This window comes from Callorhinchus milii, unplaced genomic scaffold (genome assembly GCF_018977255.1).
Source record: "Callorhinchus milii isolate IMCB2004 unplaced genomic scaffold, IMCB_Cmil_1.0 Scaffold4, whole genome shotgun sequence".
NCBI classification, from domain to species: domain Eukaryota; kingdom Metazoa; phylum Chordata; class Chondrichthyes; order Chimaeriformes; family Callorhinchidae; genus Callorhinchus; species Callorhinchus milii.
Genome location: NW_024704745.1, coordinates 37,196,273 through 37,210,450, shown reverse-complemented (window position 1 = coordinate 37,210,450; position 14,178 = coordinate 37,196,273).

Genomic DNA, 14,178 nt, shown 5'->3' with positions numbered 1-14,178 from the left:
GAGAGTCTTGAGGCGGGACTTGAGTCCTGTGGCATTTGCATAGTCGAGCTTGGAGGTGATGAAGGTATGAACAAGAGTTTCAGCGCCTGAGGGGTGAGGTAGTGGCGGAGAGGAGAAACCATTAGTGGTAACAAAGTGGAGACGGTGAGAGAGATAGGAATCGAACCAGGCAAGGGCAGATCCGTGAAGATTGAGTAAAGCGGAGAGGCGGTGTATGAGGTTGGAGTGGTATATGAGGAAGAAACAAGCACTTCAATCTACCTGCTGTCCAACCTGCAATGTTGGTTCTTAGAATGTACTTGATTATGCCAGTGTGTTAATTGTAAATCAGTACCGACTTGTTGTCTAAAATAATGGAAATTACAAAACAATTTAACTTCACTGTTAATATGGGAATATTAATATCAGCCAATTAAAGAACATTTCTTAACACCACAAAAAGGGCCTATAGGATTTTAAGACTGGTTACTTTCTGAAACTCCAAACTCCATCATTACCGTCACTAATGTTGATGGAATTTCAAACTCCAATATTTAAATGCTGACAATAAGTGAAGGCTTTAGCAAGTAAGTACATTTGGCAACATGGTCTGCCAGGTCCTGCCGTTGAGCCAGGTTGGCTGTGCTTTCATCAGCAGTGCCCTGGAGTACTGCCTTCCCATAAATAAATAAAAAATAAAGAATAAAGAAAATAATAAAGAAGAATGATTACAAAACAGGAGTTGGGAAGGCTGACAAGCAGAAATACTATCGACCATTCATGGAAGATTTTTTTTCAAAATATCACGAAGTTTATTGAGTTATTGATTGTGTGAGTTTGTTTAAATTTCATGCTCAGAATAAAGATATAAATGAATTGTAGTGGGAAAGGCCCCATGCTCTAATGCTCCAACTCTTCCCATGTGCATAAGTAAACATGAACATTCCAATTAAAAAAAGGATAACATCTGCATGGCCCAATGATAATGTTTAACCTTTGCAAACTTTATACCTTGGATGAGTTATAGAATGAATAATCAAATACACGGAGGTATAAATACTACAAATGAATCATTTACTCAACTATGCGATGGCACTGCTGTGTTTCTCGACTAAGTTATCCCTGAATTAGATGTTGTTACAAATTTAATTTGTAACAACATCTAATTCAGGGATAACTTAGTCGATTTGATGTTTCCACTTTCTTCCAGTTTATTTGTTTCATATGCACTAGTTAGCTGCCTATTCTAGATTTGTTTTAAAAAGTCACATTCTAAAATAAATGGCCAATAATCCCCCAGAACAAAAAAAATCATTCACTTCATGACTGTTTGTGGGACATTGTCATGTGCAAATTAGCTGTTGTGTTTGCCAACAAAATACTGTCACTACACTCTATGGAAAAGTTTGTGAAACGCTTTGAGATGTTTTGATGACATGATAAGGTGCTATATCAAATGCAAGCATTATTCTATTATAAAATCTGTTTCTTAATATATAGAGATTTGCATTAAATACTTTAATTACAGTATTTTGAAAGGTTGCAATTCCACAATGTTACCACTAGCTGTAATCCATGTGTTAAAATTGAAAAAAGAAAACAATTACTGGATCAACAACAACAACAAGATTCCATTTATAGAGCACCTTTCACGTCGGGAGGACGTCCCAAGGCGCTGTACAGTTCGTTGGGACCTGAGCAGGGGGGCAATGGTCAGAAGGAGGGAAGGGAGGGAGCGAGGAGGGGGTAGAGAGTCGAGAGGGGAGCTGAAGGCACGGTCAAAGAGAAAGGTCTTGAGACCGGCCTTGAAGGAGGAAATGGAGAAAGCAAGGCGAAGACACTGGGGGATGGAGTTTGCGTATATGAGGAGGAAAGGACAGCTCAGGGTCGAACAGAACGCCGAGGTTCCTGACGGCTTTGAGAGGTGGAGAGTGCAGCCTTGGATGCTGATGCTGTCAGTGCCTGAGGTGCGGAGGCGCTGACGTGAGCCAATCAGGAGGGCCTCAGTTTTGCGTACGTTGAGCTGAAGAAAGTTGTCTCTCGTCCAGGACTCGATGTCGGACAGGCAGCTGTCAGGACATCGGTGGTCGTGGAGTTGAGGGTAGAGGAGGAAAGGTAGAGTTGGGTGTCATCCGCATACATGTGGAAGTTAACCCCATGTCTGCGGATGATGTCACCAAGGGGGAGCATATAGAGGGTGAAGAGGAGGGGACCGAGGACAGAGCCCTGAGGGACACCGCACGAGACAGTGCAGGGGCTGGAGGAAAAGCCGTTTATGGAAACAAAATTAAGACGGTGGGAGAGGTACGACCTAAACCACGCAAGGACAGGGCCTTGAAGGTTGAGGTGGGAGGACAAGCGGTGGAGGAGGATAGCGTGGTCGACCGTATCGAATGCTGCCGTTAGGTCGAGGAGGACGAGGAGGCAGAGGGAGCCCTGGTCGCAGATGGTCAAGATGTCATTGGTGATCTGACCAGGGCGGTTTCTGTGCTATGGACAGCACGGAAACCCGACTGAAGGGATTCGAATAATGCATGGGTGGAGAGGAAAGGGTGCAGCTGGGAGGCGACAACTCTTTCAAGGACCTTGGACAGGAAGGGGAGGTTGGAGATGGGCCGGTAGCTTGATAGGGGCGACGCATCGAGGGAGGGTTTATTCAAAGTGGGAGTGATGATGGCAGTTTTGAGGGGAATGGGAACAGAGCCAGAGGAGAGGGACAGGTTGATGATGTGTGTGATAAGTGGGGCAAGGAGGTGGAGCTGAGAGATAAGGAGTGGAGTGGGGATGGGGTCAAGGGAGCAGGTGGTGGGTTTCAGGGACAGGATGAGTTTGGTGACAGAGGGTGGGGAAACGGGTTCGAAGGTGTGTAGGGGAGGATGGGTAGGAGTTGGAGTGTGGGAGGGAAGGGGTGTGGGGTGGGTGGAAGTTGGAGGGGCAGTGACCTCGGAACGGATTCCTTTGATTTTTGATTCAACGAAATCCAGCATCTCCTCGCAGTGAAGGTTGGAGGAGATGACCTGCGTGGCAGGGGTGACGGAGGAGTCGGGATGTGTAAGAAAACAGAAACCTGGGGTTGTTCTTCGCCTCCAGGATTATCCTGGAGAAGAAGGATGACTTGGCCGAGGCTAGAGTGGATTGGTAGATTTTGAGGAGGTCCAGCCAGATTTGTCGGTGGACCGTTAGGCCAGATTTGAGGCAGGTGCATTCAGCAGCTCACACCTGGCTCTTCAGTGAGCGGAGGTGGGTGGTGAACCAGGGGGAAGAGCGAGAGTAAGAGACAGTATGGGAGGTGATGGGGGCAAGAGTGTCGAGTGTGGATGAGAGGGTGTTGTGGAGGAGGGTGAGAGGAGAAGAGGGGTCAATGAGGGTTGAAGGCCAGAGGGAAAGGAGTTCAGAGGACTCCAAGGCAGCGGTTAGGGATTGTGGGGCTAAATTCTTCCAGGAGAGGTAGAAGATGGTGGTGGGTCTGGCGGAAGTGGGGAGGGGGGTGGAGGTGGTGAAGGAGATGAAGTGCTGATCAGAGACAGCCTTGTCGGTAATGGTGACATCCGAGACACTGAGGCCCCGGGTGATCACCAAATCGAGTGGGTGGCCGTAACTATGAGTGGCGGAGTTGATATGGAGGGAGAAGTTGAGCGAGGAGCGCAGGGAGGAGAAGTCCGAGGAGATGGAGCAAGAGGGGGTGAAGTGCAGGTTGAAGTCGCCCAGGAAGATGAGGCGATCAGAGCAGAGGCAGAGCGATGTAAGTAGGGAGATGAATGTGGGAGAGGTTTTAGGGGGCCGGTAGAGGAGGAGGATTTTGAGTGAGAGGAAGGAGGGGTGGGAGAGGGTGAGATGCTCAAAAGAGGGGAAAGAGCCAGAGGAGTAGGGGGATAGGGCAAGTGGATCAGGGATTTATGGAGATTTTCTGGAAAAAATCAGGAATCACACAACCTCTGAATATGCAGGTAACAAAATCTCAGATTTCTTTGAAAGAATTGGATTAATTGTTTTCCTTTGTCTAGTGGGATTAAATGTGACATTTTGTGTTTTCTCAGAGATTCATGGTAACATTCTTGGTTTTTGCAGAGATGATTACTGATGTGGATATTTCCCACAGGCAAGAGACCTGCAACATCCTTTTCTCCAACCCCCTTCCCCCGCATCTTGGTTTATGCAACAGTGGTTCCTAATCTTCAAGCAATTGATTAGAATCTTCCTGTTTATCACAACGAGCCATCATGATGCTCTTATTTCACGTGATGGTTCTGGTTTACTTTTCTCCAACATTGCTGATGTTCGGTAGAAAAACTGATGTCTTTCACCAAGTAGCTCCAGAATTGTAATTTCATGTACTGGCTAGTCATGATCTTTTTGTCTGGCCCAAGACGACACTTAGAATATTTTAAATTGCCACAGATACTCAATATCGTACACATATTTCTTGAGGTGATTTCCCACAGCACTCTTGCTGCTGGGACTGATTTCCCTTAATGTTTGGATTTCACACAAAAAATCAGTGGATGTTCTTAATGCTTATCATTACCATGATTCATTCCGGTGCTCTAGATTTGTATAGCAATTGTCCATGATAGTTTCATTAGATGCAGGGATATTCTATGATGTTCTTATTTCTTATAGTGATTCAGTCTTATTTCCTATAGTGATTTAGTGTCTCAAGGAAATGCAAAGTATTGATTTAATTTCTTCCAATGATTGGCTACATTTCATTAAATTACATTGAGCACATTACACAAAATCATCAACAAAGTGCAGTTTTCTCCCCTGTTGCTGAAATTTACACTATTGCTTATGCTTCACAACGATTTGTAATACATTGATTTCTTCTAGGAATGCACCTCCACACATTAGAGCTTCATTCCACTATGAGAATTGTATACTGTGGATTCATTAACATGAACAATGTCTATTACAGGGTGGTAAAAAGCATCAAGAAGAATTGTTATAAAACAACTACAGGAATATATAGCATTAAATATGTCAAATAAATTATAGCTTTAAAATTGCATTGAAGTTATTTATAAGTGCACGGCGATTCACAAATGGAAGTGAATAATGCTTCACCCAAATCAACAATGAACTATGTTGAGCAAACAGAATAATAACCCACGTTTTGTTATGGGTCATTTTGTTTTATTCCAATAGTTTAGTTGATACTAAGATTTGGCAAAATATTTTTACTGTTGTGAAGTATTCAGCAGACTTCTGTCTTTTCACAGAAGCATTGGTGGAAGGTTTGGATAGGTTATTTCTTGCTGCAGTAACACTGAATACATTCTTACAGTAACTAGTTTGCTGCTTCACCAATGATCCCTTCTGATGATTAATTCTATTACAAAATCACCATGACAGCCCAGTTTTTGCAAAGAATGCCACTGAGTAAAAATAGAATAAATGCATCCACACATAGGAACAGGAGAAGCAAAAATACACAGCGACTCAGAACTGTGGTGAACATCTGCAGCAACTTGAGTGCATTCAACATTGTTGACAGTTTGGGAGGAAGGGATTCTCTGGTCTCTGGTAAATTTACTAAGCTTAGCATATGGACTCCAGTTCAAAGATATTTTAGACCAAAGGATACCATTCAACATTTCATACCTGTAGCCTCACACTGTGAAGATGTGAGCTATTAGGCTTTCAAATCTGCACTAAAGCTGGGCTCTACTTTCTTGTGCTGTACTCTGTCCAGCGCCTTGAGATGTCCTCCCGACATGAACGGTGCTATACAAATGTAATCTTGTTGTTGTTGTTGTTGTTGTTCAAGTTCGGTCATGGTTTGGGTTTATATTGTGATAATAGAAACAGCTTTTATCCTTAAGCGACAGCCTAAATCTTATTAAACTCACCTGTTGGCCAGTTTTATAGTTAATCCCCAAATTCATCATGATCATAAAGGTGACTCCAGTGATTTGTGCTCATTTCTCCCGCCATGTCGAACGTGCAAATTAATTTAATGAACAACAACAACAACAAGATTCCATTTATAAAGCGCCTTTCACGTCAGGAGGACGTCCCAAGGCGCTGCACAGTTGGGTCATGACCCGAGCAGGGGGGAAATGGTCAGGGTGAGGGAAGGGAGGGAGCGAGGAGGGGGGAAATGGTCAGGGTGAGGGGAGGGAAGGGAGGGAGCGAGGAGGGGGAAGAGAGTCGAGAGGGGAGCTGAAGGCACGGTCAAAGAGAAAGGTTTTGAGACCGGCCTTGAAGGAGGAAAGAGAGGAAGCAAGGCGAAGGCACTGGGGGATGGAGTTCCAGAGCCTCGGGGCTGAGAGGCTGAAGGCCCGACCACCGATGGTAGGGCGGTTGGGGCGGGGGACGTGGAGCAGACCAGAGCCAGAGGAACGGAGGGTACGGGCAGGTAGGTAGGGGGATAGTAGGTTGGAGAGGTAGGAGGGAGCAAGGCCGTGAATGGCCTTGTAGGTGAGGATGAGGATCTTGAAATCAATCCTCTGGGGGATGGGGAGCCAGTGGAGGTGAGCGAGGGTGGGAGTGATGTGGTCCCGAAGCCTGGTGCGGGATAGTACACGAACTGCAGAGTTCTGAATGACCTGCAGCTTGTGGAGGGAGGTGCCGGGAAGGCCGGCGAGGAGAGAGTTCCCATAGTCCAGCCTTGAGGTGACAAAGGCGTGGACCAGAGTTTCAGCAGCGTGAGGGGTGAGGTAGTGCCGTAGTCTGGCGATGTTCCGAAGGTGATGGAAGGCGGTGCCAGTTGTAGTGCGGATGTGAGGGAGAAAGGACAGCTCAGGGTCGAACAAAACGCCGAGGTTCCTGACTGGCTTTGAGAGGTGGAGAGTGCAGCCTTGGATGCTGATGGTGTCAGCGCCTGAGGTGCGGAGGCGCTGACGTGAGCCAATCAGGAGGGCCTCGGTTTTTCGCACGTTGAGCTGAAGAAAGTTGTCTCTCGTCCAGGACTCGATGTCGGACAGGCAGCTGTCAGGACATCGGTGGTCGTGGAGTTGAGAGTAGAGGAGGAAAGGTAGAGTTGGGTGTCATCCGCATACATGTGGAAGTTAACTCCATGTCTGCGGATGATGTCACCGAGGGGGAGCATATAGAGGGTGAAGAGGAGGGGACCGAGGACAGAGCCCTGAGGGACACCACATGAGACAGTACGGGGGGTGGAGGAGAAGCCATTCGTTGAGACAAAGTGAAGATGGTGAGAAAGGTACGACCTAAACCATTCAAGGACAGTGCCTTGAAGGTTGAGGTGGGAGGACAAGCGGTGGAGTAGGATAGCGTGGTCAACCGTATCGAATGCTATGGCACTGGCATCACATAGCATCTGGCTCCAAACACATCTTGGTATGTTCATTTTCAGTACTTAGAGAATTTCAAAGTTTAGAATGCAAATTAAATCCCATTATGTGGAAAAACAAGACTTCTGACTGCATCTTCCCAAACACACAATAAATCAGGTAACCTTCAGCATGTTATTAAAACATGTTTTGGAACTCAAAAATTGGTTGCAGAGGACAGCTTTATTCTAACTGCAGTCAATTTGTTCCCAGTTGGATTTTTATTTTATGTTACCAAATTATTGCAATTATTGAGAAACAAATTATTCTATTTGCTGACGTGGAAATAATTTAATCATTACAAATAATGATAATAATTTGGTCATTCAATCCATGACTGTTTGTGGGACACTGCTCTGTGCAATTTGCGTCTGCATTTCGCCCACAAAACACACAATCACTGCACTTTACAGTATATCCTGTGGTGTTTTAAGATGTCTCAACAGTGTGATGAGGCGTTATATCAAATGCAAGGATTATTATTATTATTAGGCATATCAGCGTAAAATCTCAATTGGTTTATATTCCCGCACTCTTCTATTCCTGTCATCTCATCACTTTCTGGCAATACAAACCTCCAGATTTGGGGTAGGGATGTTTTTAATGTATATTGCTCTCACATTCTCACATGGATTGCCCCCACACTCCAGCTTCTTGTAGTAATCTACTCTGAAAATTTCAATTTCTTGCAGTGATTTGTTATAGCAATATACTATAATTTCTCACAATGAGTCACTGTAGGGGCCTCGCTTCTTGCAATGACTTGTCACAACACCCGTTTATTTTAGAACAATTCAATGTGATGCTCTTACATCTCATGCAGTTTTTCAAGGAATCTAACAGGATGCTTCTTTTTTATGTCACAAGCCTGTCAAAACCAGTTTGCTCATAGCCCAAAATTGCCATCCTGCCATTGATTTGAATGAATCCAATGCAAGATTTTTCATTTTCACTTTCATTTGTTGCAACTCTGACATTTTTTGAAGAGATTCAAAAGCTCAATATTTTGTTGCTCAGTGCAAGTTATTCCTATATTGGCACTTTTTTGCTTTCCATCAACATGCTGCAGCATTGATTTCTGTATTTGATTGCTGTAGTTCCCTAACCTTTCACATAATTTGACGCAAGAGTTTTTTTTTCTTATTGCAGAGTTACGCACATCCTTCATTGTTGGATTCTTTTTAACAATCAACCTTATGAATAATTTGAAAATTATACAAATTTATAACAACTTGTATTTATATAATGCACACTTAGGCTAATGTCTTGGAATGCATAAAAGGGGCTGGATGCTAACCAAGGAGAGGGAGAAAGGGGAAGATGGAAGTGGCCATAGGTGCATTCAAAGATGTAGGTTTTGAAGCAGTTCTTGAAGGCAGATAGAGAGAATACAATGGTACAATGGCATAGAAGAGGGAGGGAGTTCCAGTGGTGCAAAGGAATTGATTTTTAATATTACCCAACAATCTCCAAACAGAAAACTGAGGTGCCACAATCTATTTCTTGTGTTTAATTTATAAACTATAGTCAACACATAGTATTTTACAAAGATAAAGTAGCCATTGGCATTTAACCATAGATGTTAAGAGAACTAGTGTTAGAAAATAAAATCAGCCAAATCTGTAAGGAAATAACGCTAATTCCTCTAACCAGATATCAGACTGTTTTATTATTATTCGTTCGTTATTCCCCGATATCCCGATGGGTCAGACCAAAGGCCGATACAATCAACAGATCTTATAACAGAATAACACCACTATAGATATCTCGAGTTCAAGTGTTCAACACTGTGTCTTTACAGCACACAAGCTTGATTCTTCATGCTTTCAGTCTTCTTGCTTACAGCTTTCAATCTTCCATCTGATATCCTCAGTCTCAGTGTTTCTAGCTCTCAGTCTTCCATCTCCGTACCCTTGTCTCCGCAGCCCGGGATGGCCCCATCTCCTGTATACTTATCTCCGCGACCCAGGACGGCTCCATCTCCCGTATCCTTGTCTCCATGACCCGGGACGGCCCCGTACACAAAGTTATCGGAACACTTATACCAATGTTCATCCAATCATGGTACGGACATTAGATCACCTGTCGAAATCATGCTGGGTTCACGTAAACATCTCATGGGGTGTACGTGCCTCACACACACAAACACACTGTCCTTGAGACAGTCCGTTATCTCGTGTTTGTGTAGGGAGTTTCAGTCCAGCTGCCCACAACACACTTAACTTAAAAGTTAACCCGTTCGCAACATCTATTATGATTCCAACATTATACAAAAAGTGTAAATTCTAACACTAGTGCATACATACATGTGGAAACGAACTCTGTGTATGTGGATAATATGAGGCCAGATGGGTGGTGAAAGTGCGAGAACCAAAGAATGCCACATGTGACTGTATTTAAGTCGGGGGAAGCCATTGAAAGAGATGAAAGAAAGTCCCTGAGATAGATAGGACTGAAACCAGGAAATTACTGGACATTGAAGATGGAGAAAAGTATAGATTGGTCAATGATGTTGAACCATGTGTCATGTACATGTGGAGGTGGACTCTGTGCAAGTGGATAATATGGGTTGCTAATTATGTATTCAGAAACACCAGTAATTCCTTGCTTACACACGGTTTTACACATATTTAGCACAACTTGAAAGTTTGACCTTAATTTGCATTTAGAGGTGAACTAACCCTTATGTTCTGCCTGGATAATATCCCATTGTTTCAAAAGTAATCATGGCCAAGGAGAGACTGCCTGCTGGCATGCAATGAATTTATCAGGCCTCTTGGTAATTGCCAGTTTTGTGAAAGTCTTGCATTAAAACATTGTTTAACTTGCCTTTCAGTGTGACAAGAGCAACTCATTGTGCATTGAGATCATACCTTATAAGTCACAAGCTCTACCTTCCGTCAAGAGCCAATTGCACTCATGGCCAAAGCATGAATGAATAATCAGCTATTCTGCTGATTACTGCAGACAACTAGTTTCTGTATTCACAAGGAGCTATCAGCATAATTATGCACTTGCAATGCATTTCAGAAACACTGATGAGGTAATAAAACTGGACTCTGCAGAATTTCATTTTAAATTCAACGCATGTACTGAGTTACAGTGTGAGAATGCAACTACCATAATGGATGTTGAGAATTACCTCTGTGTTTGAACCACAATGTTAATATAATACAGACTCAGAACTCAAGATCATTGCAAACTCTAATCTGCAGCCAAAGCAATCTAAATTGAGAAGTTGTGTTTTTTTTCTGGAGCTGAGAAGTTCACTGGGTGGTCTTCAAGTTGTCTTCAAACTCTCTCTGCACTGACTCTCACACCTCGGCAGCCCTCTTTGGTCACAGCAACTTGAACTGTGTACAGTAGTCAATTTGTAGCCTGAGCAGACCCTTAATACAATGTGAGTATAACTTCAGGAGATCTGAATTCAAATGATTTGGCAATATACCACAGATTCCCAATGCCTTATTGCAGTAAACCTGTTGTTGGTGAGAATTTTAACTGCTTCATAAGATATTTGATGACAGAATAATAAATAATAATAAGTCACCATATTTGGAATACCACCTTTCACGTCAAGGAAGGTGTCTCAAAGTACTTCACAGGAGTTATTGTAAAATGTAATGACTATCTGTATGTGAAGGTAGCAGCCAATTTGCACACCACAGTGTCTGTAAATCTCAATGTAGTAAATGATCAATGGGAGGAGGGGTGTGGTTGACTAGGATCCCAGGAGAATCCTCCTTTCCTTTTGGAATAGTGCTGTGGGATTTTCAACGTCCACCTTAACAAGCAAATGGGATCATGGTTTAATGTCTCATCCAAAGGACGGCATCTCTAACCCCAGCACTGTATTGGAGTGTCACCTTGTAGCAGGGGTCTCCAACCAGTCAATAGGTGACTCTGTCACACATGATTAAAAGAACAATAGGAAGGACCAATAGAACTGCATTCAGTTAGGCAAATTAAAAACAAAGCCAGATGCTCAAAGTATTTCATGGATCTTGAAATAAAAATATAAACTTTAATATTTAAATTGCAGTAAATATCGCTCCTGCTTTTGTTTTTAGTGAGCAGTGCAAGACACCACCTAGCTGCAATCAACTGGTTGAAACCCTTACCCTAAACGGTGTTTAAAATCCCAACATGCAGCATGAACCCACAACCTTTTTAGTTAGAGTGGGGAATGATACCAACAGGCAGACACCTACAGAATACAAATTTAATGTATTTGCCTGTCCAACAAAACCACTTGAACTATGCATATAGAGATAAAATACAAAGGGATTGACATAAAATGAGAGACCACAATTTAAGAAAATAGAACGTTTTTGGTGCTGGTTCCTAATATTAAACAAGCCAGCCTCCTAATATAAGTGAATTGTTATTTTACAATGTCCATAAATATCGCTATCAAAAGAATTCAAGAAATTGCAGTATAGGAAGTGGAGATTTGGTGTACCGATCAAGTCTATATTGATGTAAGCTTCTCCACTGGAGCTAACTAACAATTCAAATTCCCTCTTGTTTCCTCGTAGCCTTTCATATTCTGTTTCATACGTTTGCAGTACAGGCTTCCCAGCAAAAGAGCTAATACCAAATGAATCACAACGTACAATTCTTGTAACATTTCCTGTGCCCTGCTCTTAGAATGCACAATTCATCTTTGTCTCACAATTCTTCCTTTAATCTCCAGCCAAGTGTGCCTTGAAGCTAAAACATCAGTGCAAAGTTTTGTGCCCATGGAATCCTAACCAAAAACAAATTAATGAGTTTTCTGGATAATTTCAATATGAATTCAACTGGTTTCACGACCTCCAAGTTTAATTTAATGGCAGCTTTCAACAGAGAGTAGAAAATTGCTTGCAGAATTGAATTAAAAATTCAGTGCTGAAAGACAAAAATAAAACTGTATTTTTATGTTCTAAAGCATTGTCATTAGCTTTTAGCGACTGACTGGAAAATTTGGGCCTATTGCACCTGATCAGTAAAAGTTACACCAACAACAACAATTTGCATTTACAAAGCACCATTCACACAGGATAAGTTAATCTTTTTGGCCAGGAGAATGGGCATTCCAGCCCTTAACTTCAAAAATACAAAATAGCGCAGAGTCTGAGTAAGGGTCGAAAATTTACAAAATGGGATAAAAAACCCAAATTATGGCACGTGGACCCTGAATAGATTAAACTAGTTAACTGGAAAAGGGAATCCCTGTTGATAGTGGTGCTCCTCCCCAGTTAAAAGGGTTTGCTCCATTATTGCAAAAATACTGCAAGTTAAGGAACATGTTTAGGAACCTTGCAAGTTTTACTCTTATGACTCTAAATGTCGGCATATAAGCCAAGGAACAAATAAAGCATACATATCTTTCAAAGCATACAAGAAAGCTTGTTCTATGATTTGGCAGGCTTCAAAAATGATAGAAAAAGCAAACAGGGTTGATGAGTGACTGAATACAAGGGATAGACTTAATTGTTTAATAGGTAACATATGTTTACTTGAAAGACCACCATTACTTGTTTACTGTTCAAGCAGGCTGGCAAATAGCAGACAATTCTAAAGTAGTATCAAATTGTTTAACAGAACAAGTGCTTAATTTGCCTTCATCATTTGAGGCCGCAGTTTTATGAAATCAGCTACGTTAATGTGCTTAGACATTGCTGTTTTTTATGCCAGTGACTTTGCCAAAATGAGTTGTCAGTTGATTTGATAAAATTCTCTTCAGTGCTGAAAGTCAACATGGAAAAGAAAAATACTATGTTTCAGGATTGCTATAATAATCGAACAGATCACCCTGGAGTGTAGATGGAATTGGAATTGACAGAAATCAATGTGAAATGAATTGTGTCTCTTCATTCCTCCACCGTCTCAAACATACAAAACACCTTTATAAAAGTTAGTACATTAGGCACTGGGTAGAACTGTCAATTTAGTTGGAGAATTTGAATATTAATCATTATATGAATTTTGCTATAAATTGAAGGTTTACATGTTATACTATTGCAGCACAGACAGAAGACAGACAGAATCAGACAGAATTGAATGCCATTCACATCCACGTTTACTAAAATCATCAGTTTATTACACTGGAAGTGAATTGCAGGAGGTCCCAGCATGTCTGGATGTGTATGAACATCACTCTTGAACTTCAACAGAACTCTTGTTTTGTAATCAGAGCTGCTAGCCTTTAATGCTTCTCTCCCACTTTGTTTCCACCCAGCTCAAGCATGTGGTACTCACACTGTCACCACCTCTCAGACGCTCTCTAAAGTCTTGTCTTCCAAGTCTCTGCAGACTGTGGCAAGGTCACAGGCATCGTTTGTCCTCCCCTGTCCTTCCTCAAGATCAGGAGCACCTGTTCTTTTGCTGTTCCCAGAGGAAAAGAGCTCCCTTGGGGCTCGAATATCACTTTCATGTGGCACAGGCCCCAGCAGGTCTCAGAATTTACAGTTCAACATCCACCTTAGCAGGCTTCCTCACTGCCTGTACCAAAGATGCCTTACAACATTAATAATTCTAGACTTCTAGGTCAAAAATTATACCAAATAGATTTCCATCATTTGAAAAGCTACAAAATAAAGCACAGCAGTGCTTATGGCTTACGTTCTGATGTTTTCTTGCTACTGATAAATATTCATTAGAAACCAAATAATAAGTAAATATATGATTTATAATAATACAATTCAGTATTCCAGTACCCTGGAAAACTATGGACCCAAGCCTTGACTTTTGCCAACCTGCACCTAATACTTTCTGGATTTAGGTAGGCAGGATGCATTCCCCAGGGAGAGAGTGCGCATTCCATCCCAACAATCTATCTCTGGGATTTTATGTGTAGGTGGGATGCAAGGAAATCTCAGCTTGGTTTGGACTTCAAACATGGTGATGAGTTTCTGCATTT